We start from the raw sequence: 9692 nt of genomic DNA, 5'->3' as shown, positions 1-9692 counted from the left end.
TTGGTTTCTTACTGAGGGAAACTTGCCACTGTGCGCATCACACCTTCCTCTTGGGGTTCCCAACGGACGCGTGTCGAACGAAAAGACAATACGTCAACCACGCGCATCACTTTCCGTTCAGCTCTTGCACCGTGGGGATCTTGTGGCCTTCGGGTACCTTTATATGCTTCTCCGTGAGTAAGAGATCAAAAATCTGCTCAGTTTTGGTCACGTCGAAGTCGAACCCTTTTGGAGGGCCTTGTGGCTTAACCCATTTGCAGGACACGGGGCCTGCCGCCCGAGTCCACTCAGCCACTGCTACCTCTCGATCTCCCGCAGCACCTTCATCCTCGTCCGCCTCAACCAGGACCACCGCACGCTTGAATTTGTCCTGGTAAACATCCGGGTGGCGCCTGTTCATATGCCGACGCCTTCTGCACCATGTGCGCCAATGAAGGGTAGTCTCGCTTGGGAGGCCACGTCCTTGATCGATGATGAGAGACCCACCACCGCCAACTCGATCGCTTCTTTTTCACTTACGTGAACCGAATAGCATCGGTTCCTAATGGTCCTGAAGCGCCGGATGTATTCCGACACCTGTTTCCCGCGCTTCTGTCGTACTTGTGCTAGATCGGCAATGCCAGCCTCGGAAGCCTCCGAGTGATACTGCTCATGGAACTGCTCTTCCAACCGCTTCCAAGTCCGGATTGAGTTCGGCGGCGGCGATGTGTACCACCCGAAAGCCGATCCCGTGAGGGACCGTGCGAAGAACCTCACACGCAGCTCGTCTGATGCTGAGATCGTGCCCAGCTGTGCCAAATATCGGCTCACATGCTCGATGGAGCTGGAACCATCTGATCCACTGAACTTTGTGAAGTCCGGGAGCCGATATTTGGGTGGTAGCGGGATCAGTTCGTACTCGTTGGGGTACGGCTTGGTATAGCCGAACGTCTTCCTTTTCGGCATCATGCCGAACTGGTCTTTCAGAATTGTACAAATCTGATCCGCGGTGATGGCTGAAGGTGTCGAACCCTGAAGATTCGCCGGGGTGGCATACTTAACCAGCCATGCTTGCTTTTCCAGTTCTGAGCCAACTGCAGGAGCTGGGCTCTGGAGGTTTGTCGAAGTGGCGTACTTAGCCAACCACGTTTGCTTCTCAGGATCTACTCCCGACGTCCCTCCTGCTGTTCCAGAGGCCCCTGCTGTTGCAGCCTGGTTCGAGAGTGCCCAGTGCTGCGAGCTCGGCACGTATGCACACGTGTATCCGTGCGGGATCTCCTTGGGTGCCTCAGGTAGGAATTGGTAGTCACTAGGGTCACCACCAATCTTGTAGACGACGTATGCTGATGAGTTCGGCACTTCTGGTGCTGCCAACGCGAACGGCAGCGGTGGATGGGACTGGAATGGTATTTCTCCTTTGTAAGTCCCCAGAGCCGGTCCCGACGGAGAATACTGATGGCTCATGATTTCCGGATCACGCGCGAGCGACACGCTCCAAAGTGTTCACCGGGCTCTCGAGTGGCGGTGCAGCGAATGAGCCACCATGTAGTTGATCTCTCGACGCAGCGACCTCGGTGCGTTCTTCCGACGGGGCGGACAGGTCCACTCCATCGAGTGCGCCTTCAGGTGAGAACCCCTTCCACCCGACGACGTGGGAGCGGGTTCCGTGGAAAGAGCCGATGAGGTCGGCTTCGAGGACTCGCCTTGATTTCGTCATGCTTCTTCTTGAGCTCGTCGAGCGGATCCTCGTACTTGACCGGAGTGCTTTCCGCCATCTCGGATGTAGATGGCGATGCGGTGGATGTCGAAGATGTGTCCCACCGGGCGTGCCGAGAATGTGTTGCGGTCGAAACCCACCGGTGGGCAGCGACCGGCAGCACAAGAGAGCCGGGAACAACTAAGGCTGCGGCTGGCCCCGGTCCCTCGTAGCGACGGCCCGCAAAGCCTTCGGTCACACGCCCGATGCTGTCGCAAGGGCGTGCCACCCGACCTATACCTGGTCGGGAAGGTGTTGGATGATGCCTCGCTTAGTTTCCTGCAGGGCACACACGTAAACGTTAAATGCGAGCCTCGATCGGCTCTCAGGTTATCCTGTGAATCAGCTCAAAGAGCCGATCCACCCATGATTCGTACAAGGTGTCCGAATATATGGTGGTCCTGCTTGATCAAGATAAAGCTAATGCGATCTACGACGATTTAGGGTTTTCACCGCATAATCGGATCATCCTACTCACGATTGGGCCTCGCGCTCGCGTACGGTGATCGTAAGCCGATCCTAGATAGGGCCTAAAAACCAACACGAGGTTGATCCCCGGAACATCCTGTCTAGGGCTAGCACACTACACCCTACACGCCGCTGGATCCTCCAACCCTTTGTAAGGCCTAACTATTGCGGATATTAAACTAATCCTTGCAGAACAAGGAGCAACCGTAACGGATCGGATCTACTAAACAATGATCAAGCGGGGTGCCGCCCCTACACCTGAGATAGGTGTAAGGGCGGCTAGATGTATAAGGGTTGCACTACGACAACATATGATACGAAGAACAATGCTAACCCTAACACATCTAAGATAACTACGTTGCTCGCCATCAAAAAGGCTTCAGCACGAGCAACGCATGAACAACGTAGACAAGCTTATGCTGCCTAGATAGCAAGATGCGATCTAGGCAGCATGGTGCTTACCAGGAGAAACCCTCGAGACGAAGGAGTTGGCGATGCGCCGAGATTTGTTTGTGTTGAACGTTGGTTCTTTTTTATTCCATAAACCCTAGATACATATTTATAGTCCAAGGGACTTCCTAATTCAGGCGTGCACCTAACCGTGCACGGGTAAAACTCTAACTCCTAACCGACACGTAAACTAATATGTTACAGATACAAGGGCAAACTAGCCCAATACTTTGCATGTAAGGCCGATTCACGTATTTCTTCTATATATATTCTTTAAGCCCATCTTGATCATGGCCCACCTCTGATCCGGTCAAATTCTGGTGATAACACGTACTTCGAGAAACACAAGAATATTTTACGCTCGGACAACCCGGGGAAGCCTGAATCCTGGATTAGAAAGGCCCACATGGATACTTTCGGCAGTTGGTTGAGAAAACATTTAATGAATGACAATGATGTTGGAGATCAGCTGTACATGTTGGCCAAGACACCATGTTCGACTATAACGACTTTCCAAGGGTACGAGATAAATGGGAATACATTTTACACGATCGCCCAAGATAAAAAGAGCACCAACCAAAACAGTGGTGTCCTCTTTGATGCAGCAACCGAGAATGGGCAAAAGGTCACATATTATGGTTACATAGAGGAGATATGGGAACTTGACTATGGACCCTCCTTTAAGGTCCATTTGTTCCGGTGCAAATGGTTCAAGCTAACACGAGCTGGGGTAAAGGTGGAGCAGCAATACGGAATGACAATGGTGGATTTCAACAATCTTGGTTACCTTGACGAACCATTCGTCCTAGCCAAAGATGTCGCTCAGGTTTTCTATGTGAAAGACATGAGTAGCAAACCGAGGAAACGGAAAGATAAGAAAACGATCAGTACATCATGCGATGATCCAAAGCGCCACATTGTTCTTTCAGATAAAAGAAACATCGTGGGAGTGGAGGACAAGACAGACATGTCAGAAGATTATAATATGTTTGGTGAAATTCCGCCCTTGAAAGTGAACACTGACCCAAGCATTAAGTTAAATGATGAGGATGCTCCATGGATACGGCACAATCGTAAGCAAGCAGGGACACAAGGGAAGAAATGATGTGTAATAATTTATTGTACCAAAACTTTGTTGAATGGATCATGTGAATTATATTATCCGTGATGTGTTTGGTGTCCATTTTCGAATGATTCGATTGATTCGAGATACCACTGATGATACATGAAATTTGGAGTGATTTAGTCATACTCCTGCCTAGGCGTATAATATGCATACTCGTAGTCTTCATAGTCGCCGCCGTTGTACTTGTAGTCGTCGCCTTCTAAGTTGCCGCTGTCGTCGTCGCTGCCGTCGTCGCTGTCGTCGGGCGGCGCTCGTGGCTCGAACTAAGGGTAGCGCAGGCGGGGGATATCGCCGGCCGTGATGTAGTCCATGACGCTCTGCAGAGTCCGGCCGTACCACCATAGCCGCCGGCCGGCCTCGTGGAAGTTCCCAGGAGGCAGACCGTCCTCCTCATACCTGGCGAGCGCCCTCTCACGCCGATTGATGAAGAAGGCGTCCCAAGTATGCTGGTTATCGGGATGCCAGCGGGGATTCATCCGCTTCTCCGGCATGAGGTCGAGGCAGTAGTGATTCGTGATGGCCGCCCGGCGCGCAGTACCCTGAGGGACGGGAGGGACCGGCACGCCTCCGGCGCTTAGGCTCCAGCCGGCGGGGACGCGGTAGCCCGGTGGGCAAGGGTAGTTCGAGGCGCAAAGCTCCTCCACCTGCTGGTAGGTTAGAGTGGGTACGGTGGAAGCCATGAGAGACTGATGAGAGATTGTAGAGATGTGATAATGCTGGCCAAGCCGGGCTACATATATGTAGTGAGAAATGGCGGGAAAAATGGGAGCGGGAAGACATGAGGCGGGAAGAAAGTGGCTGGAAGAAAGAGGCGGGAAGAAAGTGGCGGGAAGAAAGAGGCGGGAAGAGAGGGAAGAAATGGCGGGAAGAAGAGGAATCCAGAGCTGGTCATCTAATCTTTAGTCCCGGCTGGTGGGTGCAACCGGGACTAAAGGTGGTTTTGTATCATCTAATAAAACTGTCGGTGAGATAAGGACGTCTGGGTAAGCTTTAGTCCCGGCTGGTGGGTGCAACCGGGACTAAAGCTATCGGCAGGATAAGGACGCGTGGGTGGACGCACTGCTCGATGAGATAAAGTATGTAGCGCACGACGCCCTATCGGAGGAACAAGACAAAGCAGAAGCGGCGCCGTGCGTATAAAAGGAACATCGATACGCCTTGGCAAGCAGACCAACAATCCAACCTAGCAGGTAGGGAGAGTTTCATCCCCATTGATGGAGTAAAGGGTTGGAAAATCTCCGTGGCGCAACTTCTCGAAGATGTCTTCGGTGCACACGCCCTATGGCATCTTCGGAAGTTGCTCCTCAGGAAAATTCAGAAAAATAAACCTAATTCATTTCAAAATCTTAAAAATACAAATAATACATCAAAAAATTCAGAAAAATAAATTTATTCCCACCTCTGTCTTCCCGCCCCCCTCTTCCCGCCAGTTCTTCCCGCCTCTGTCTTTCCGCCCCCTTTTCCCGCCAGTTCTTCCCGGCCGCCTCTGTCTTGCCGCCCCCCTCTTTCACGGGTTTGCAGGAAAAAATTCCGAGGAGCAACTTCCGAAGATGTCGTAGGGCGTGTGCACCGACGACGTCTTCAAGAAGTTGCGCCCTGGCCGCGCGCATCGCCGCGCATCGCCGGCCGCCGACGACGACGTCAGTTCGCCTCCACGCCGACGACATCGTCGCGCATCGCCGCGCCGTCCATTCGCCGCGCACGTATTCATGCAGAGGCGCCGCGCGCGCACCGGCCGGGAGAGAGAGAGGAGAGAGAGAGGAGGACCCGACCGTTTTTTTTGTTTTTTTAATTAACTAATTAAAGTGTAAATTTGTAACTAATTAAGTTGTTTTTGTAACAAATTAAAGTGTAAATTTGTACTGTAACTAATTTGTAACTAATTAATTAAATTGTAAATCTATATCTATATCTATACTAATAATAAAGCAAAAAACAAAAAAAAACGGCGCGCGCGTCTCTCTCCTGTAACTAACCTTTAATCGCCGCCGACGCGCTCAACAACGTCCTCCTCCGCCTCCCTCTTCGTGACGCCGTCGTCTGCTGCCCCGTCGCGCGCTCTTCCGCGACACCCTCTCCCACCCCTTCCTCGCCCCCTCCTACGTAGTACCCTCGCTCCGCCTCCTCCTGCTCCGCCTTCGACCCCCGGCGTTGGGGTGTCCCTATATATACCGGCGCGGAACGGCCGCGCCGATCACCCAGTCCATTGGCAGAGGTGAGCGGCGGTCTCTCGGTCACGCGCGCGGTCACTGCGAGGCAAGGTCGATCGTCCGCATATACACATCTAATACGCGTCCCCCCTCTCGCCTCCCTCGTCGCCCTCTCTCTTTATATGTAGAAGAGAAGTGATAATGCTGGCCAAGTCGTAGTCGGACTCCCCTTTTGCCACCGCCCTTTCGCCACCGCCACCGCCCCCCTTCTTCACTTAATTAATTAGTTTTTACTACATGTTTTCAGGACTGACATATGGTGGACGATAGAGCTGACCAGATTATGGCCAACTATGATCCGGAAGTTGAAGAACATATAATGGGCCTCATAAACGGCGATGTTCTTTATGTGCCGACCGAACAAGATGACGAAGAGGATGTCTCTTCTTATCTGAACCTTGACGGTGAAGATGAAGGTCGTCAGCGAGGTGATGACGATGGAGGTCAACCGTCGATAAACGACGATCTTGAATGCAAGTAGCAACCACCTCCGGCGAGGTATGTATATACATTGAGCCTCTGGTGATACAAACTTACTGATTTGAATAAATATGTGTACTAACGCGCGCGACTCTCTTTCTTTTTTTAGCCCTCGGCCGGATCGTCGAAAAAATCGAGTACGTCGTCAAAGCATGGCGCAACCAAGAAGCTGAAACAAGGAGAAACATATACCATCGAGGTTGTCAGTGCAACCGGCAAGCCGCTGGAGCCCCAAAAGTTCTCCACCAAGTTTATCAACCAATGCGGAGCCGTTGTTAGAGACAACGTCCCGATCACCCTCCTGGAGTGGAATGAGCCAAAGAAGGCACGTCTTGGTTTCAGTTTTGTCGACAAGAGAACAAAAAAAGATTGCTGGAAAAAGCTTATGGAACATTTCGTTCTACCTCTGGAATACAACAAATTCAATGAATTGGGTAACGAGATTCCGGGTGGAGGTGAGAGGAGGAGGCTAGTCAAACAGTTCGCTCTTCATAAGATGGCCGACGCATTCCGGAAATTCAAGCAAAATCTAGCCCGTGACTATGTCAACAAGAACAAGACTCCGGATTTCAAAGGACAATATGAGAAACTGAAAGATGAATGGCCAGAATTTGTGAGGCAAAAGAAATCGGAGCAGTTCATTGAAATATCGAAAAAAATAAGGAAATGCGGCTAAGAAAGAGTATAATCATATTATGGGGCCAGGAGGGTACCGCCTTTCGGAGCCTAAGTGGGAGAAGATGGAGAACGACCTGAGGGCGCGAGGAATCCCTCTAGGTACAGAGGGATTGGACCCAAGGGCCAAAAGCTGGTGGTACGGGCATGGGGGATCGCTAGACCCGGAGACAGGGGTGTGTGTTCACCGGAAGAAAGCGTTTAAACCCACCCAAGCCCTTATTGACGCAATGAGGGATGCTCAAGAGGGGAAGATCAAGTTCAATAGAGAGAATGACGCGCTGACAAAAGCCCTCGGGAATCCTGAACACGGAGGACGTGTACGAGGCAAAGGCGCCATTCCATGGTCCGTCGGGTTTTACCAGGACGATGACCCGTACGGTTACAGAAGCCGTAAGAGAAAGACGGATCGGGATGCAGATTTTATGGGAAAGTTGGCATCGGAACTCCATGAGGTGAAGCAGATGGTGTATGAACTAGCAAAAGAAAGATCGGCTGCTGCAGGGCCGCATGAAGATCTCGGTAGCCAACAGCGGAGAAGCAGTGTGGCTTCCACGGAAGCCCCGCCTGGTGCTAATGCACCCTTGCTGGCCCCGGCTGGTGCTACCTCGGCTGGTGCTAATGCACCGATGATTGAGCTGATTCGTGCACCGGAGCCTCACTACCCCGTGGATGATGTAAAGGAGATGAAAGAATGTGATCTGCATTTTCCAGTGGGGGGCATATGTTCCACGAAGGTAGCTAGCGGCAGTGCTTTACCTTGTACACCTGGAGCACTCCACCACAATAACCCCATTGAAGATGGCTATGCTCGTGTCACGGTGGAAGAAATAGTCCAAGGGTTTGAGGAGCTGGAGATTGACATTGCTACACCCAAAGGGGGGAGAAGACTTGGAGATGTCAAGCGCCAGTTCATTCTATGGAAAAATAAGTACATAGTGTTTCCAGGCGAGGCGCCAAGGCTAACAAGTCCACCCCCCTCCGGTGGTGGTTGTGGCGGTGGTGGTGGTGGTGGTTCACCTACACCTCCTTCACGTCAGCCGACGCCGCCCCCCAATCCACAACCTCCGGCGGGTGATCAGCCGCCGCCCCCTAGTCCTCGTCCGGCGGGTGATCAGACGCCGCCCCCCAATCCACCTCCGGCGAAGAAGCGGAAGCAGGCGGACAGCAAGGCAACCTCCTCCTGGACTATTAACCCGGACCCTTATGTACCTAAGACCACAAAGGTACCGGAGCCATCACTGAAGCCTCTCCTCCCAAGGCCTTGGGAACTAAGTGAAGAGCAAACCAACTTGGTCGCGGCTGCTGATTATGAGAAATGGAAGGCGGAAATGAAGGCGAAAAGAGAGTCTGAGCCCAAGCCAGTATTTTCTGAGAAGGAAAAGAAGTGGGCTAAGTCATTTTTGAGCACACCGTCCCAAGCCGCGAAGAATATGCCTGACGACTATGCACGTGAACTTCGTAGGCAAGCACTCATGTTGAAGGAGAAGAAAGACTTGGCGGAGAAGCAGGAGAAGAAAGCCTTGGAGGAGGCCAAGAAAGAATTAGAAAGTAAAAAAAGCGGGAAACGAGTTGCCCAGCTCGGGGAACAAAGTAAACAATCGATCCCCCCGCTCATAGCGAAAGCCGTCGGTCCGGATGCTGAACTAATGGACCCCACAATCATAGCAGCTGCGGCAGCACATGGAATGACTGTAACGGGTGCCAGAGAACAAGCGGCCCAGATCGGTATGACTCTTCGTGCAGTGTTAGGCCTTGAGGAGGCGCCAATGAGTGAGGTAGCAATTACATATGTGCCGAATGGGTGTCTCATCGAGCCTGCGCAGGAAGAGGATCTACCTCCACAAATGCAAAATCTGCTACATTGGTACAAGGGTTACATAAAAACTAACGCCGCGAAAGAATATATTTATGCGGAAGTTAGACATGAGCATCACTTCAAACATTACTATGTAACAGTTCATCCGAGTGAATTGTTCCAATCTGTTCAATCCGTGCGAGCTCGACAAATCTATCATCTCGTTGCTACGTTCGTAAGTGATTTATTTCTACCCCATCTCGTTCATTGCCCGCACATATATATATATATATATATATATATATATATATATATATATATATATGGGAAATAGCCACATGACTTGGTGCATAGCTGTGCACACCCCCGAGATCTACACCATTGTTGATATAGAGAGCATGCATGTGGGCTGAAGATTCCAACGCCGGCAGGATTTTCCGTCACACCAAGAGCAAGTCTCATGCAACGGCTTAACCAACACATGCATGCCTTTAACCGAAACAAAAGAACACACACATTGTTGCATGAGAAACCAAACAGCTCACCACATGTGATACCACAGGAGTTGTGGAGGGATGGTCCAACAAGCAAGAGTCTCCACATGCTAAGCTAGGTAGGCAATAAAACCTAGGAAATCCATGCGCTGTGTTTAGAGGCATATAGGTCATTGTTTGATACAAAAAATGATTTTTTTATCTTGGATGATACAAGCGATTACACAAGCAATTTTTCGGACATTCTGTGTTATAT

The sequence above is a fragment of the Lolium rigidum genome, chromosome 2 (genome assembly GCF_022539505.1).
Source record: "Lolium rigidum isolate FL_2022 chromosome 2, APGP_CSIRO_Lrig_0.1, whole genome shotgun sequence".
Classification (NCBI taxonomy): Eukaryota; Viridiplantae; Streptophyta; class Magnoliopsida; order Poales; family Poaceae; genus Lolium; species Lolium rigidum.
Note: the sequence above shows the minus strand (reverse complement) of the source record.